Raw genomic sequence first — 18,545 nt, forward strand, 5'->3', positions numbered from 1 at the left:
CGGGAGGAGCGTTTCTGGATGAATAAGTCACCTTTATACCTGAGCTTTTTCTCCACTACTACCATCCAGCAAGCAAAGGGATTCCATTTTTAAGTCAAACTGTGCATTGGGTATCTCTGTGAAACACAAGCTGTGTTGAATTTTTTAAGGGATCAAAGCCTTACAATAAAGCAATGAACTTTAATGAGTCAGTTAGTAGAGTGGCAGGTATCAGAGAAAGGAACAGTGGGATTTGGATAACAATGTCTCCCCAAGGTGCTGGAAAATACTGAACAGAGAGATAAAATGACAAGATTCCCAGTATTTGCTTCAAAATATTGTTAGGGGTGGGGGAGGGTGATAAGAGTAGCTGGGAGTATAGATAAAATTAGGTAGGCCATAGGTTGATCATTGTTGGATCTCTGTGATTAGTATGTTGGAGTTCAGTATACTCTTCTAGTTTATGTATGTTTGAAATTTTCTATTATAACTTTTTTTAAAAAAGAAAAGAGTATAGATATGGTCTAGTATTCTATTCCATAGAAAATTGCATCCCACTGGGAATATAAATGTGACCAGGGGGATGGCCTGGATTTTCTGCACAAAGTTGTGGGTTCCACCTACATCCAAACAACCTCTAGGTCCTGTACCTCCAACCTCCAAAATTTATCTCCAATCTGTCCACTTCTCTCCGTCTCCACTGCCACTACCCTAGTCCTGACCACCACCAACATTGCTTGTTTAGACAACTGCTGTGGCCTCCAAATTTGCCTCCCTATTTCCAGTAGGATGTCCGGTTCCAATCTCTTCTGCCTACAGGAGATGGAGTGATCTTTTCAAAATGCTACTCTGATATTCTCATGAGAAACAAGCAAGATGCAGAACAGTATACATAACTTTGTATAAGAAAGGGGAAACCACATACATGCCTACACACACATATGTATATACTATTTGTTTATATTTGCAAAGGAAAATTCTGGAAGATAAACCAAAAACTTATAAAAATACAAGAGAAGGAAGTGCACAATTGAGGACACAGGTTGGCAGCAAAACTTCTCTGAATGTGTCCTCTTATAAATCTTGACTTTGGAATCATGTAAATGTTTACACATTCAAAAAATAACATTAAGTAAAAGTAAAATAAAATAAGAGATTTCTAAAAATTAAAATGAAAAAATAAAAAACAACTGTTTATTAACCACACGAAGAACATAATTAGTTCAAGTAAGGTTCATAAAAGTCTTTTGGACTTTACATTCTTATAAAATAGTAGTTTAAGAACCAGAAAAGTTTGCAATAAAGTCTTAACTTCATTCCGCCAGTCTTATTGTTAGTCATTAGGTTGAACCATATGAAATTGCCAATATTTTACCATTTTTGACCTATAAAATGACAATTTCTTATATTGCAAATATACTAATATGTTATTATAAATATAGTAATATTATTTTACACTATAAATCTAACATATTTTACATGTAATATAATTCATATAAATATATTCTAAATATAGTATAAATTATAGCAATATTGGTATTACTTTTAGAAATATTTTGTATATATTGTAGGATAAAACAAATTATTAATCATATTAATGTTGTTAGAACAAAGATTTTTAGCAAAATAAGACAACTATTATTTTAGAAGTTAATAAATACCTTAATTTTTAGAGATATAATTGACATATAACATTATGTAAGTTTGAGGTGTACAACGTGTTGGTTTGGTACATTTATATATTGCAATATGATTACTACAGTGACATAGTAATCATCATCTCTTCTTTGTTCTGAGAACAGTAAAAATCTAGTCTAATTAGCAATATTGAAGTTTACACTAAGCACTGTTGACTACAATCACTACGCTGTGCATTAGATCTCCAGAACCTACTTGTCTACTAGTTGCAAATTTGTACCCTTAAATGACATCTCCCAATTTCCCCACCACCCCAACCCCTGGTAACCATCATTCTACTCTGTTTTTACACATTCAACTTTTTTAGGTTGCACATGTAAGTGATAGCATACAGTACCTGTCTTTCTCTTTCTATCTCACTTATCATAATGCTCTAAAAATAAATTGCAAATATCAGTGTGAACTCATGATTCTTTTTCAAAAATACTTATTCCTAATTGTCCACTAAAAAGGCCTAGAAGCAATGGTGACCCAGGAATAATGAGTAAGCCCAGGACCCAGATTGTGGGCTCTAAATACCTTCCCACTAAAAGGAAGCAGAAAATGCTGTAGAAATGGCAGGAAATAGAATAACTGAGTTGGGGATATGTTATTGTATAAGGAAGCAAGGAAACTATCAAAGAGTAATGAGGTCCAGTTAAAAAAACAAAGATCTGACATGAGGGACTTTGCACTGGCTAAAACAAGACATTTTATGCCTCAATAGAATTATGACTAAAATTGATTAAAACACATTGAATATATAAAAACCATACATTCAAAGTAATACTCAAAAAAAGAGAAAGTGAAAAGAAAAGGAGGGGGATAAAAAAGGAAAGAAGGAGAAAAAGACATCATTGGACACAGTTAGCAGTAACTAGGTCACCAACACCTTACTCTGCAAACTTGCAATTAAAGGGAAAGAAACAAATATATATCCTGCCTTTCCTGGAGGAAGTGTATTCCAGAGTAGCATAATAGTCCTAGTTGATGCGGGAAATTTTTTTATCTTTTACAGAGGGATTCTAACTAACAAATGTGTTAGGAAGGATAGCATTAGAAATTCATCATTCTGCAATTCTTAATGAAATAATTGATTCAGACAATGATCATCAGTGGATGAAATCATTGGATTAAAGATTGATGAGGAAATTTACAATGGAGGGATGTAGGCTTTTACCCCCTTGAATGTTAAACCAATTTTGCTTTCCTGGGATAATTCTCACTCGATCATAATGTCTAACCTTTTATGACATTGGACTTGGTTTGCTAATATTTTGAGGATTTTTATGTCTATATTGAGGACATTGGCCTAAATTTTTTATTTGTGTTATGCCTTTGGCTTTGGTATCAGAGTAATACTGGTTTCATAAAGTGAGTTGGGAAGTGTTCCTTCCTCCAGTATGTTCTGGAAGAATTTGTGAAGGATTGCTATTATATCTTTAAATGTTTGATAGGATTCACCAATGAAGCCACCTAGGCTTAGGCTTATTTTCCAGGAAGATTTTTAATTACTAATTCAATTTCTTTACTTGTTATGGATCTATTCAGATTTTTTATTTCTTCTTGGGTCAGTTTTGGTAATTTGTGTCTTTCTAAGAATTTAAAATTTTTTCATTTGGTCTATTTTTTGGTATAAAGCTATTCATGGTTTTCCCTTATCTTTTTAATTTCTGTAGAGTTAATGGTGATATCCTCTATTTCATTCCTGATTTGATGATATGTGTCTTTTCCTTACTCTAGCTAAAGGTTTGGTCAATTTTGATGATCTTTTCAGACATTCAACTTATGATTTCATTGATTTCCTTAACTTTTTGTTGTGTATTTCATTGACTTGCCCTCTAATCTTTATTATTTACTTTCTTCTCCTTACTTTGTGTTTACTTTGCTCTTCACTTTCTAGATTCTTAAGGTGGAAGATTTGGTTACTGATTTGAGATTATTTTTGTTTAACATAGGTATTTAAAGCTATATATTTCCCTCTTAGCACTGCTTTAGTTGCATCCCATAAATTTTGATATATTTTGCTTTCATTTTAAATCAATTCAAATTTCCCTTGTGGTTTCTTCTTTGATCCATGAATTATTTAGAAATGTGTTGTTTAATTTCCAAACATTCGTGGTTTCTCAAATTTCCTTCCACTGTTGATTTCTAATTTAATTCTGTTGTGGTTGGAGAACATACTTCCTGTTATTTCAATTATTTTAAATTTATTGAGACATTTTATGGCCTAGTATATGATCTATTCTGGAGAATGTTCCATGTATGCTTGAAAAGCATGAATATACCAACCAATTACTACAAGTGGGACAACTAGACATTATGCACCTTATGATCTGATGCAATATGTTAGTCAAAATGGACAAGATTATGCTGCAATAACAAATATACCTAAATTTCAGTGATTACTTACCTAATCAGGGCCCAGGCTGATAGAAGAGCATCTCAACATGCCCTCCCATGATCACACTGGCAGAGGAAAAGAAAAAAGGCAAATCATATACTGGCTCTTAGAGCTCTTCCCAGGAACATACACGTTTTGCTTCCACTCATTTAATTAACCAAAACAAGTCACATGATCATAGTTAATTTTAATGTGGCAAGGAAGTGCTATTCTACCATACACCGGGATGGAGACCTGAACATTTTTGGTGAAAAGTGCTTATAATTGGCACACTACTATGAAATATTCCTGCCAAAATCTGCTGAACCCAAATCTAATCAAAATTTTAGAGTTACCTTCCAATTTATAGGAAAACTGTGGTATAGAGGAACAAGTTAAATGACACCATAAATAAGCAAAAAGACAAATCTAATTCTTTTCAGAAAACCTGTGGTATGAAAAAAAAAGGATTAAAAAGACCAAGAGGCTTAAAATTGAATGTAATATGTAGGCATTTTTTAGGTCCTGATTTCAACCAACTAAGAAGACATTTGAGACAACTATAGAAATCTGAATATAGAGTGAGTGTTAGATAACACCAAGGGATCAGTAATGGTAAGAATGATAATGCCATGGTAGTCTTGTTAAGAAAATATCCATATTTTTACAAGATGCATTCATAGGCATGTAAAGATTCAGTTATGTCTGTGATTGTTTTATAATACTTTAAAATTCTTAAGCAGAGAAAAAATTGATAGATGAGGCAAATGTGGCAAAATCTAGATATTTATGGAATCTAAGTGGTATGTATATGAGAGTATATTAAAGTATGCTCTCTGCTTTTGTGTATATTTTAAATTTATTTAATAAAAATATTTTTAAAATTTAACCTGATCATGTCACTTCTTTGATTAAAACCTTTTATTGGCTTTGGTAGTTGAAGAGGAAGTCCAAATTCATCACAATGCTCTTCATATTCAGCATCTGTTTATCATCCTCCTCCTCATCATCTTCTTCATGGTAACACTTTTATTGAACACTTACCATGTGTCCAGCACTAAGTTGAGCCCTTTGCCTGCTTTATTGTTTTTAATAACACAATAACCAGAGTTATTTTGTCATCCACTTTTTGCAGATGAGGAAACTAAAGTACGGAGAGGTTCAACAACTAGTCCAAAAATCTCATAGCTAACAGGTTGGGAAACTGGGATTTGAACCCAGGCAGGCTGACTCCATCACCCATGCCATTAACCCCTTGATTTTATGCCCACCTGGTATTTCTCTCTCTTGTATGCCCACAAATTAGTATGGTGCTTTAGCACATGGTAGAGGCTTAAAATTTTTTTTGTTAAATGGATGTTGTTAGCTAGGTTTCTATCACTTTTTCAGTTTCCTTATCTTCTCATTAATTATCTTATAAATAGTTATTTTCCTGTGGATATTGCATTGCTGTCATGATGACCCATAAGTACGTGCTGAAAAGGAGCATTACAAACATAGAGAGAAAACACCCCCTGAGTCCTTTCCTCAACATGGCCTTTCCTTATGACCCTCTTGGGTTCTCTCAATGACTCTTGCTCTCAACATATTGCAATGTAATTCTTTGTTTATATATTTACCTCTTGTCTAGTCTATGAGTTCTGAGAGGCCAGGGACTCTCTCTTACGTATCTCACCCTCCAATGCCGAACACAGTAATTGGCATGCCCTGAGCTATTAAGTTTATTGAGTGGATCAGTGCACAAGAGCTACTAAAGAACTCCTGTTTATCCTTCAAAGCCTAGCTCAGATGTTGTCTCTGTAAAAACTTCCTGCTGCCTCCCAAAGTTAATCTGTCCCTCCTCTGTGCCATTATTTTACCCTCTGAACACATTTATAATTTCCTTCATATTGCACTGTACTTTTTTTTTTTGGTCCACTTGTCTTCCCAACCAGACCATGAGCTTTGCAAATCTGGGACTGTGCTTTATTCATCTCTGTCTTCCTAACACTCAGCAACATTCTTGGCACAGAGCAGGGGCTCATTTTTTGTTCAAATGCAAAACTATCAAAACTTTCAAAATTACCAAAATGTACAATTATTAATATATTCATATATTGTCTTTAGCAGATATTACAAATAAAGGAATGTTTTACATTCTGTCTTAGAAAAAATTTCTGATGTGACTTAGGAAATGGGACACACTCCTTAGTAGAATAATACTATCACCACCATTTCAAGTCTTCTGTCACTTTCTGCTGCTTGCCTTTGAAATATAAGCTAGTCATGGTCACTTTGTATTTATGTTGCTTCTTCTCTGCTAAAGTTGCAGTATGTCACATGCCATTAATTTATTTGTTATTTTTCAAAAGATTCCCATGTGGGAAATTTGATGACCATAACTGGGGAGATAAGGTTGGAGAAAGAATAAAGCAAATGAATACGGACGGCGCTGTGGAAAGACTGGCAGCCTGCTTTTCCCTCTGTAACTTTGGACAAGCCATTTCCCTCCTTTGGGCCTCAGTTTCCTCATCTGTAAAATCTGATTTCACCAGATGATCCCAGAAGCCTCTCTTATGTTCTAGAATCTATGATATCTTTACCTCAAAGAAGTCAAAGAAAAGGCAACAATAGACTTCTGCAGCAGTCTGGTCTCGTGCACTGGAGAGATATCTGTTTGACCAGGTGATCACCCCTCTGGAAGAGGAAAAACAAACACAAAGATGTTATCTGGCTAGCCCAGGACCTGACTTTGCAGCTTATCTTCTTATCACAGGTAGGATGGGGAGTAATCTGGAGTGATGATTCACAGTCATTCTGACCATGTGCAAAATCAAATACACCATGGAATAAACAGAAATACAGGGCCTGTCTAGGAAGAAGGAGAGAAAGTACAATAGGTCCAACTTAACACTGGACCTTCCCACCCCTACCCCTGCTGCAACTACCTGTTGGCCCAGTCTTCAAGGTCAGCAAACTTCCTCTGCCTGTTGTCCATGGCAGACACTGCTAATTGATTACAGTACTATTTTCTCCTAAAGCCAGACTGGGAATCTTTCACAACACAGTGCTGCTCCAAACGCCAACAACTGTTTGGAGTTGGAATGTCAGCTGAGATCTATTTGCCATCCTGGGCTCAAATTTCCTCCTTATTCTGGCAAAGAAAAGTACTACAAACAGGGTTGTAATTTCAACTAAATAAGGGACCTTGGGCAAGTTCCTTACTTTGGCCTCTGATTTGTAAATGGAGAATTGCCTAGTCCTCTCCATTCAAGCATTCTGTGTTGTGGGGATTCTAGAAGTTCTCATCTCTTTTGGAAAATAGGAGCATTTATGTGACACTGCTATCCCAAAGCTCAGCTTCTCCATGACATGGTAGCATTTAGGCAACCTGGATTGTATCTGGACACATCCAACATGACAAGTGTTAGGTGTCCACACAACTGCAGGGGCCATGAAGTATGGTTTATTAACCCTCCCCGACTCCCAGACAAGTTCTCTGGAGTCGTAACAATCAGATTAAGCTCAAGTGAAGCTTGACTGACAGAGTCAAAGAAAACCCACAGGGCTGTCACCTGTTAAGCAGTCAATGCTAGCATCTTCCTTGGCAAGAAACTACATTTTCTCGTCTGGTTTCAGCCTTAAATTGCTTGTATTTGTCCTGGAAACTAGATCAATCATCTCAATCTCTCTCTCTCTCTCTCCCTGCTTGTAGATCTGAAATAATTTTATATGAAGAAAAGTAAGGCAAATGGCAGAGCAGCAGAGGGTAGAAAAGTCAGTATGTAAGAATGCTAATAGGAAGAATAATACATAATATTTATTGTGTGCTTTCTGTGTGTCAAGCGCTGCATTATCACATTTAATCTTGACAACCTAGGAGATATGTACCATCATTAATCTCCATTTTACAGAGGAGGAAATTTAGGCACAGGGTGTTAATGAATTTTTCTAGGGTGCTATAGTGTTTTTGTTATAGAGGGAAATCTGAGTCAGGTCTCTCTGACTTCTTCCATCACACCACACTGACTCTCCCAATTCAACACTGAAGAACTTTCTCAAACCACCTCAGGTGCATTAGTCAAGTCTCGTTCAGTGTAAATAACAGAATGTTCAGTATCAGGAAACTGTTCTTCTTCATCTATTGGCTCTGCTTTCACTCTATTCTTAGGCAATCTGTCCCTTCATGGTGGCAAGATGGCCACCATCAGCACCAGACCTAGATCCTATGCCTTCAGCAACCCCAATAGGAGAAATGATTCTCTCTCTCCTTGGTCCTAGTAAAAACCTGGGATTGTGTCTTTTTGGCGTGGCTTCCAGAGTCCCTACCTCTGAAGCATCACTATCGCCAACTGAAAAGAAATGACTTGATTGTCCAGACCTGGGTCAACTGTGCATCCCTGGAGGTAATGGGAGAAAAACGCTTCCAAATTGCAGGGGCTAAAAATTCGGAGGGGATATTCTCCTAAGCAAACTTCAGGTACGGTGTCTTGAAGAAAAGTGGATGGGTATCACCAAGCAGGCAAAAACATTAGCTGTCCACTCACTAAACTTGTATCTATGCAACACCAGAATATTCCCAAAGAATTGGCCTTGTGGTCATGCTGTATATAGCAGCAGTTAGAAGCTTTGTTCTGGTCAAATTCTAGAAGTTTAGAATTTCTCTTGGTACCGGAACTTGGGCCCAGGTGTAATGTATTAATACTGTCATCCTGGGCAGCCTCTCCATTGTTCCTCCTTTTGCACCTCCGGCCAGCGCTTCATAAAGCCCCCACAGGCAGAAACAAGGGCAGGTTTCTCTCATTCTGGAAAAGGTTGCACATTTGCCCTAAGAAAGTTTTAAGTACTGCCTTGTCACTACACTGGGTGGTAGGAGGGACTCTACCTCCCCTTCAGTCACTTGCTACTCAGATTAGTTTCATTGTTCTTCAAATCCTATTTGTAATTCAAGGCCAGGTTCTCATCCACCTTCTCCATGAAGCTCTTTCCAGTCTTTCCACTGTAGCACTTATCCAGTATCTCTCATGATGCAGGATTTTCTTTCTTTAAAAAGATTTTTTAAATTTCAAAATGTTTGACACATACAAAAAAGAGTACTTGTAATATATGTGCAACTTGTAAAGCATAATTATAAAAAAAAAGTCCATGAACCTACCACCTGATGTAAGAATTCTCTGTTTTGGCTGGTGTTTAGGAATGCAATTGATTTTTACATTTTAATCTCATGTCCGGCCACTTTCTTATTTACTTGTTATTATCTTCCTATAACTCTGTTTTCTTCATGTCTTACGGCTTTGCTTAGATGTATAGAATATATAAGTTTCATGTGTAAAACATTATATTTCAACTTCTGTATACACTACAGCGTGTGCACCACCAAAAATTTAGTTTTCACCCATCAGCACGCAGTTGACCCCTTTTACCCATTTTGCCCTCCGCCGCCCTTCCCCACTGGTAACAACTACTCTGTTCTCTGTATCTATGTGTTTGTTTCTGTTTGGTTTGGTTTGTTTATCTATTTATTTATTTTTGGTTGGTTTATTTTTTATAATTTATATATAAATGAAATCATATGGTATTTGTCATTTTCCATCTGACTTATTTCACTTAGCATAATACCCTCTGGGTCCAACCATGTTGTTGCAAACAGCAAGATTTTATTCTTATTTATGGCTGAGGAATATTATATTATATATGTATATACCACATCTTCTTTATCCATTCATCTATTGGTGGGCATTTATATTGTTTTCATATCTTGGCTATTGTAAGTAATGTTGTGATGAACATAAGGGTGCATATATCTTTTCGAATTAGTGTTTCATATTCTCCAGGGAAATACCAAGATGTGGAATACCTGAATCATATGGTAGTTCTATTCTTAATTTTTTGAGGAATCTTAATGCTGTTTTCCATAGTGGCTGCTCTAATGTACATTCCCAACAACAGTGTATGAGGGGTCCTTTTTCTCCACATCCTCACCAACACTTGCTATTTCTTGTCTTTTGGATAATAGCCATTCTCATGGGCGTAAGATAATGATATCTTGTTGTTTTGTTTTTCACTAATAATTAGAGATGTTGAACATTTTTTCATGTGCCTATTGGCCATCTGTATATCTTCTTTGGAACAATTCCAGACAATATTGAATAGAAACTGTGTTAATAGGTAGACTGTGGTGGATGATGTAATGTACTATCCAGACAACCCTTTGAGAATCAAAGATTCATTTTCACAGCTGCTGGGAGTGCTGCTGGAAAATGGCCCTCAGTTGTGAGTCCTTTCTGGGGATCGCCTTGGTTGAAGAAACCTGTCACACTCAAGGTACGGTTCCTCCTAGGACCAACCCTCATCCAATGACTGACTGACAAGATGGTATAAAGGCCTAGCCTCTTTGTCCCAATTGGGTACACTTCTAAAGGGCCATCCTGGCTCCAGAACTCTGTGAGTTTGGTTGAGGTCTTCATTAGAAATGTTTCCTAGCTCAATTTGTCCCTCTGCCTAAGCCAGCTTTCTTCCTCTCCCTTCCACATATATCGATCTCAGGAGAACTCTTCAACAAGCATTTTGTAGGCTGATCTCTCTCTCAGGTTCTGCTTCCTGTGGAACACAGCCTGTGACAGCTTCCTCACCTGGGTCCTCACTTGCAAGAGAATGTTAGTATATCACCACGAAGAATAAGATTGCAGTAGGGGTTTTGAGAGGTATCCTTTATTGCTTAAGGGAATTCCCCTCTATCTCTCATATGCTGAAAGTTTTTATTATGAATGGGGTCATTTTTCTTCCCCCCTGAAAGACAACAGAAGTTCTGTGATGAGGATGTGCTGGAGGTAAATTTCCCCAGTTTATCTGAAAATATTTTTTGTTTATCCCTCATTCTTGAAAGATAGTTTTTAACTAGCACAAAATTTTAGTCTGATAGTATTTACTCTCAGCACTTTGAAAACTGTTTTCCTCTGTGATTTGATACCCACTGTTACTATTAAGAAATCAACATCAGTCTTTATGGGGGGCACATATTTTCTCTCTCTGGCCATTTTTAAGATTTTTTCTTTGTCTTTGATTTTTCTTCAGCTTCACCGTAGTACATGTAGATATGGGTTTCTTTTTATTTATCCTACTTATTATACACTGTGCTTCCTGCATCTGTAGACTCAGGTTGGTTATCAGTTCTCGGAAATTCTCAGCCATTATCTCTATGAATAATCCCCTCCTCTATTCTCTTGTCCTGGGTCTCTGTTAGACAATGCAAGCAATGATACTTTCTCTTTCTATTTTCCGTTTCTCTTAATCACTTATATTTCCCATCTCCTTGTCCCATTTTATTTATTTATTTATTTTTATTTTATTTTTGGCTGCATCAGGTCTTAGTTGTGGCTCACAGGATCTTCATTGCGGCACACAGGCTCTTTGTTGCAGTGTGTGGGCTTCTCTCTAGTTGTGGCGTGCGGGTTTTCCCTCTCTAGTGGAGCACAGGCTCCAGGGCTCGTGGGCTCCATAGTTGTGGCACACAGGTTCCAGAGCACGTGGGCTCTGTAGTTTGTAGCACATGGGCTCTCTCGTTAAGGCTTGCGGGCTCAGTAGTTGTGGTACGTGGGCTTAGTTGCGCCACGGCACGTGGGATCTTAGTTCCCCGACCAGGGATCGAACCTGCGTGCCCAGCATTGGAAAGCAGATTCTTTACCACTGGACCACCAGGGAAGTCCCTCCTTGTCTCTTTACAGTGTATTCTAGGTAATTTCTTCAGCTCCATCGTCTGTAAGATAAGTTTACTTATTGTCTTTCAAGCTATACTTACTATGCTATTTAGCCCTAACACAGGCTTAATAGCAATAATTATAATCTCTAAAATGTTCACTTTTTTCATAATGGCTTGGTCACACTGATAGCTAATTCATCAAATAAAAATATTTCATTTAAAATATATTTTACACATAGTTATTTTATAACCTATATTTGGTAATTTCAAAATCTGAAGTCCTTGGGAATCTAATTAAAATAAAATTTGGTGATTTTGATTACTTTTTCCTCATGGTGGCTTATCTCTTGTGTTTTTGGTGATTTTTTAAATTGTGAGCTTATATTTCATTTAATTTAATGGGAATCATGGGATTAGTAAAGAGAGAAAGAGACAAGAGCTCTCTTTTAAAAAGAGGGAGAGACACGAGATCTTGTGCATGCACCAAGGAAAGGCCATATAAGAATATAACCCCGAAGAGAGCCTTCACCAAGAACCTAACCATGCTGGTACCCTGATCTCAGATTGCCAGCCTTCAAAACCAAGAGAAATAAATGCTGTTTAAGCCACTGTCTATGGTATTTCATTACAGCAGCCCAAATTGCCTGAGATGTATATATATATGCTCAGAAACTATTTTCTGTTTTTGTTATCATCCATCTTCTTATTTTAAGCAATGTCAAACCTACTAGGTGCTAAATAAACTTTTTGTTTTAAAATCAGTGGATCCATGAAAGACTTTGCAGATGAATCTCTCTGCATCTTCCTTGCCTGGTTCTGTTTCAGCAATGATTAATTGTTACCTCTTCCTGCTCTGGGTCTTGTCCCTTCCCAGTCAAGAAGCTAAAGCATTTGGGATCAAGCCATCATTCACTTCTTTTCACGGATCTCTACTAATTTCAGAGTTGAACATATTTTAATCAGGGATCAGATCAGCTCCTTGCAGACAGGAATTTCTATTCTCTTCTTTCAAATGTACATCCAAGGGCAGAGTTCACAAGAAGACCCAGGCAAAAAATGCTCCTCTGGCTTCCTCCCACGTCAAGAAGCTCATTCTGGGAAGAGTCCCATGTAAATCTCAAATCTGATGCTACCCGTCAAAAAATATCATTTGAATCTAGTGCTGCTTTAGCATGAGGCCTACTGAAATGTTGATTATATTGGCTGTCTGAAAACTAGCTTTTACAGTTCTACTATGGGAAGCCTAAGAAAAATAACTCAGCAGAGTCAGGGAAGAGCAAGCAAGAGACAATGCCCACATAGACAATTTTAATGGGGCTCAGCTATTCTGAGAGTGTCTAGCAACTGCCGTCGGGTGCTCCTGCAGTTTTGAATGGGTGTGTTCTAGCATTGCCCTGAAAGAAGGAAGGAAGACACTAGGGCCAAACTACTGACCATTTTCCAAGGGCAAATCGCTTTACTGTGGGGGACACCAAACAGATGCTTTCTCAGGATAGCCAGCAGGGGCGGACAAATTAATGAGATGGTGGCATTTTTGCTTTTATCCTACAAGCTCCAACTGTGATATTTTCTTGGAATCCTCAGATAGATCCCTCTTCATCCTTAACCCAATCCCACATCAACAGAACTCTGACCTGATTCTACCAAGTAGTGAGAACTTGCTTCTCTCCATCTTTGTTTTCTTGCCTGGCCAGCATTTTGCAGGATTGGGTTAAGATTCCTGGTGTACTCCCTGGAGCCAGAGATTTGCTGGCTCAATGTTGTCCAGTCTGTTCATTTCAAGTGTCCCGGTGAGGGGAGATTAGAGGGACTTGTGTTTAGCTGAGAACGAAATCTCATCACATGGGAGAGAGGGAGGAGGATGAAGGAAGAAGAGAACAGAGCCAACAAAGTAAAAGCCCCAAGGCCATGGTTGGGCTGGGAAAGAGCATCAGCAAGGGGTAGTGGTTAAGGTAAACAAAACCTCATTCAAATTCCAGCACTGTTCCTTCCTGCCTGTGGGACTTAGAGGAAGTTGCTTAGTTTCACTTTCCTCTTCTATGAAATGATATAAAAGGGACTCCCTGGTGGCACAGAGGTTAAGAATCCGCCTGCCAATGCAGGGGACACGGGTTCAAGCCCTGGTCCGGGAAGATCCCATTTGCCGTGGAGCAACTAAGCCTGTGCGCCACAACTACTGAAGCCCATGTGCCTAGAGCCCGTGCTCCACAACAATAGAAGCCACCGCAATGAGAAGCCCGCGCACCACAACGAAGAGTAGCCCCTGCTCAACGCAACTAGAGAAAGCCTGCATGCAGCAACAAAGACCCAACACAGCCAAAAAGAAAAAAAAAAAGATATAAAAATATTATTTTGTTGTAAGAAAAGTGCAGTGCATAAAACATACTGACTGATCTCTTAGTAAATTATTACCTGTTATTATTATGATTATCCCTTCCTCTAGATTGGATCTTCCTGCTTTTCTAAGACTGAGTGCTAGCTACACATCACAGACACTATTATTGTTATAGGTGATAATTTGGTATAATTTGAGGAACCAGAAAAACCACCCCCACCCCCACCAAATAACTCCCTGACCAGCCAGGTGAATGGGGCCTGAAATTCCCATCTTTGGAGTTAATCCAATGGGCAGGAAACTTCCTCCATTACCTGTTTGTCACTTAATATAAATATATTATCTAAGAGTCTATAGTATCCTAAGGCCAAGAATCTTAATTCCTGCATTACACAGTCATGTTTTTTCTATTTTCTTTCTTTTATTGGGGGAGGAGTGCTTTTCTGATTACTCTTAGACAATACAAAGTGCCCTGATGACTTTAACTCCTGGAGTGCAGTCTTACTTGGTCCTAAGAAGGTCAACAGATCAAAGCTCCGACATTCACTCGTATTTGTCACCACCCTCAACTAGGTTGGGGGTGTGGGAGAGGGACCAGTGTCTTTCTTTCTCCATCTTCCCCACCGCCCACCTGGTTTTCCTCACTCATGGCCCATGTCTGGTCCACAGGGATCCCTGACTCTGGAAAATTCTGGGAGTTCCAGACGATCCCAGCACAGCCATCTCTCCTCAGCTTACCCATGGTTCTAACCAGTCCTTCTCTCACCCTTCAGATTCAGTCCCTGTGTGCCGTCAAGCCCCCGGCTACCTTTCAAGCTCCAGGTAAAGGCCTCAGGTTAGAGGGAAGTGGACTGAAGAGGAGAGTTAAGACTCGCAGCTCAGCTTTCTCCAAAAAAATGCTCACCACAAATCCTCTCTCCCAGCACTTTTATACCCTCACTATGGGATTTAAGAGTCACCTAACCAATTCCCAAAGAAAATTTCTGCATTATGATCTGCCTCAACTGACTGTAGCATTTGAGGTCTCAGTTAAAACTTCTAGTTTAACACATTGTTACATAAACCTATCCCCAAGGGCACCATGGTAAATGTGGTGTGTCTTCTCAGAGCACAAATATTAGTCACAGATTTGTGGTGGGAAGGGAGGAGGGCTATGCAGGGTAGGGGTTTGACTGCTTTACCTGCTAAGAAATACAAATTAAAAATTAAACCAGATTATATTGTGGAGTAGAAAGCAAAGTTGAATGCACATTAAAGTATAACCTGAGACTTCAGAGAAATGTCTCACTTGTGGTGGCTTTTGCAAGCAAAGCCTCCAGCCCACCTCCACTCTCCACCACCTCCAGGAATGAATGTTCACACATCTCTCCTATTAGGTGCTAAGGGTGGGTGGGAGGAGGCACTCCTTGCAGCTCTGCATGAAGACATTATCAGCTATTTACTAATTGTAGTGGAGATAGTAATCAAGTCACCCAGAAGCTGCACTGGCCTACCGACATTCATTATCACATTTTTTGCAGACTTGTATATTAAATTATCAGGGATGAGGAAACAGAACAATAGGCTGTTGCTTTGTGTTTTTTGACAGAATATGGGAAACAGGTACAGAGCAGGAAAAAAACCTCTTAGAACTGTGCTGTCCAGCATGGTAGTCTCTAACCACACGTGGCTGCTGAGCCCTTTGTAATGTGGCCAGTCCAACTGAGATGGGCTGGCATGTAAAGTACAGCCTAGATTCTGAAGAACTAGTATAAAAAAAAGAAGGGAAACTATCTCATGGATAAGTTTTCATGTTGATTATATGCTGAAATGGTCATGTTTGGATATATTAAGTTAAATAAGATATATTATTGATATTAATTTTACTTTAAAAAAAAGAACTTTAAAAAACAGTGGCTATCAGAACATTTAAAATCACATATATGGCTCGTATTTGTGGCTTGCATTCTAGTGCAGTTGCATAGCTCTGTCTTTTGATGATCTAATTCAATGGTCAGAAAACTATGGCCTGTGGGCCAGGATCCAGCCCACTATCTGTTTTTGTCAATAAAGTTACAGTGGAACACAGTTACGCCATTTCTTTGCATATCGTCTGTATGAGTGTTTTCATACTATAAGATTTGAGTTGTTGCAAAGGGGCTGTACGGGCTGCAAAGCTTAAAATATTTATTATTTGGATCCTTATAGAAAAAATTTGCAGAGTCCTGATAATGCAACTCTATATTTTCCAAGGGAGAAAGCAAAGCCCAGAAAGAGAAAATGACTAACCCAACGGCCCGTGAACACGTGAGGCAGTGGCAGGGCTGCACCTGTTCCTCCTCCTTGCATTACACTGTGCCTCAGCTTACTTGATGGGGCTGAGATGGAGGAAGTTATTCCGCGTAGGAGGATGAACTCAGCCTCCACTTCACAGTGAGAGACTCAGTTCCATCCCAGGGCACAGAAGGGCCCTGAACAAAAAAGCAAGGCACAAGGAAAAGGCTCACAGAGAAGGCTAGAGCCCACCTTGGGGTTGTGGGGCTGGTGGGAGTTCCAAGGCTAACTCTCCTACCATACTACTACTTTGTTTCATATTATTTCAGAAATATCTTCACTGGGTCACAGTTTACTGCTATTTCCACTACATCTTAGAGAGTTGATACCAAAAAAAAAAAAAAAAATCCCACTCCATTTAAAAAATATTGCTGAATTATTTACAAAACCCTTTTCAAAGCTCTGACCCTCATATTACTCAATGGTCTTTAATAAGGATAAACCACATGACATATTTCTCCTAGGACTTAGAGAAAGGAAATATGTTGTCCCTCCAGATGGACTCACATAGGTTTTTAAATAATAGAATGAGAATTCTACAACTCAATATGTTGCTCATTTTGTGTGGGCTCCCAGGATGACTGGAGCTAAACCTGCTTAATTTCAGTTACTAGCTCATCCAAGGGGTCTTGTGATGGTTAATTTTATGTGTCAAATTGACTGGTGCATGGCATGTCTAGATATTTGGCTAAACATTATATCTGGGTGTGTCTATGAGAGTGTTTCCAGATGAAATTAGCATTTGAAATCAGTGGACTCAGTAAAGCAGATTGCCCTCCCCCATGTGTGTGGGCACAATCCAATCCGAATAGAACAAAAGATGGAGGAAGGGAGAATTTGTTCCTTGTTGGCTGGGACATCAGTCTCCTGCCCTCGGACTGAGACTTACACCATCAGTTGCCCTGGTTCTCAGGCCTTTAGATTTGGACTGAACTACACCATCGGCTTTCCTGAGTCTCCAGCTTGCAGGTGGCAGATCTTGGGACTTTTTAGCTTTCATAATTGAATGAGTCAAGTAGGATATATATATCCTATTGCTTCTGTTTTTCTGGAGAACCCTGACTACTACAGGTCTATTACATTATACCCTTCCTTCAGTCTCACCCAACTTTTATTTACTAGCACATTTCTTTCCACACTCACTGTTACTTCCTTTGTGCTTTTTTCAACAAATATTTATTTAGGGCCAACTAAGAGCCATAACCTTGAAATACAAAAAGAAATAGTTTCTATTCTCAAGGAATTTACAATATAAATGTTAAAGTGAAGAAAATCACTTACCCACCGGAAATATATAGTGGCAGCCAACCTGTTGAGTGGAGTAGGTGATACCCTTTACAATGTGATATCATGAACTGTGAAGAAGTCTCCCTGCTACACTAAATAATACTGCTTTCTCCTACGAGCTATAATCAGGAGGGTATATACATGATTTATATATGGCCACTCCCAATTTCTGTGCCCATGGCAGATATCACAATGTATCATAGCATTATTTTTCACAACCCTATTGTATACAGGATATGACATGAATCAGACAGCCACTGACTATCAAAAAGGAATATATGCCATCTCCTAACATCCACAAATAGAGGATCAGTCATCGTGATACAATTTCAGCTTCTTATTAAAGAGTAAATAATTGTGGGAGGAGTAAAGCTAGATGGAAAGTGATATCAGCCATTAACAATTTAGTATAAGTTAAATAACTCTCTCTCTCTCTTTTTTTTTTCTCCCTGATAGCAGGTTCACAGTAGTTTGATTGACCTTAAAGATGCTGGCCTCCAGGGGCTGGTAAAGAAGAAAAAATTAGAGACCTGAGAAGGTTTTGGAACAAATATTGCTTACTGCATCATTTTGCAAATTAATTATATTCCACCTGAATAATAAACGATACCCAAACTTTCTCCCTGGCCCTCAATAGGACTTTTGCCTTGAATCTCTACCTTGTTCCGTTCCCCTTTGCTTTCTGTCTTCTTTCTCATTACACATTCCTCCTAACTGTAAAATTCCTGAACATATGTGTATTTAAAGATTAATCATTCAGATACCATAATTAGTTCAAGAATTGTGTCTTTTCGAGATGGAATGAATTAATTTTTTTTTTTCTCCCAGGGAACCTGCTCTCAGATGTGAGCTAATTAGTGAGCTGCACATCAAAAGAAGTGAAGTGTATCTTG

At 38.4% G+C, this 18,545-nt stretch overlaps 1 long non-coding RNA gene across 1 annotated transcript in view; it reads right to left on the reverse strand.

The window, feature by feature from the left end:
• Positions 1-4,068: 4,068 nt before the first annotated feature.
• The window catches only part of LOC118892919, a 33,843-nt gene continuing 19,366 nt past the window's right edge, over positions 4,069-18,545 (reverse strand). Inside the window, exons 2-3 of the long non-coding RNA XR_005019373.1 lie at positions 6,622-6,715; positions 4,069-4,125 (exon numbers count right to left, since the gene is read on the reverse strand). This is a non-coding gene — a long non-coding RNA (uncharacterized LOC118892919). The remainder of the gene's footprint in view (positions 4,126-6,621; positions 6,716-18,545) is intronic.

The sequence above is a fragment of the Balaenoptera musculus genome, chromosome 3, assembly GCF_009873245.2.
Source record: "Balaenoptera musculus isolate JJ_BM4_2016_0621 chromosome 3, mBalMus1.pri.v3, whole genome shotgun sequence".
Classification (NCBI taxonomy): domain Eukaryota; kingdom Metazoa; phylum Chordata; class Mammalia; order Artiodactyla; family Balaenopteridae; genus Balaenoptera; species Balaenoptera musculus.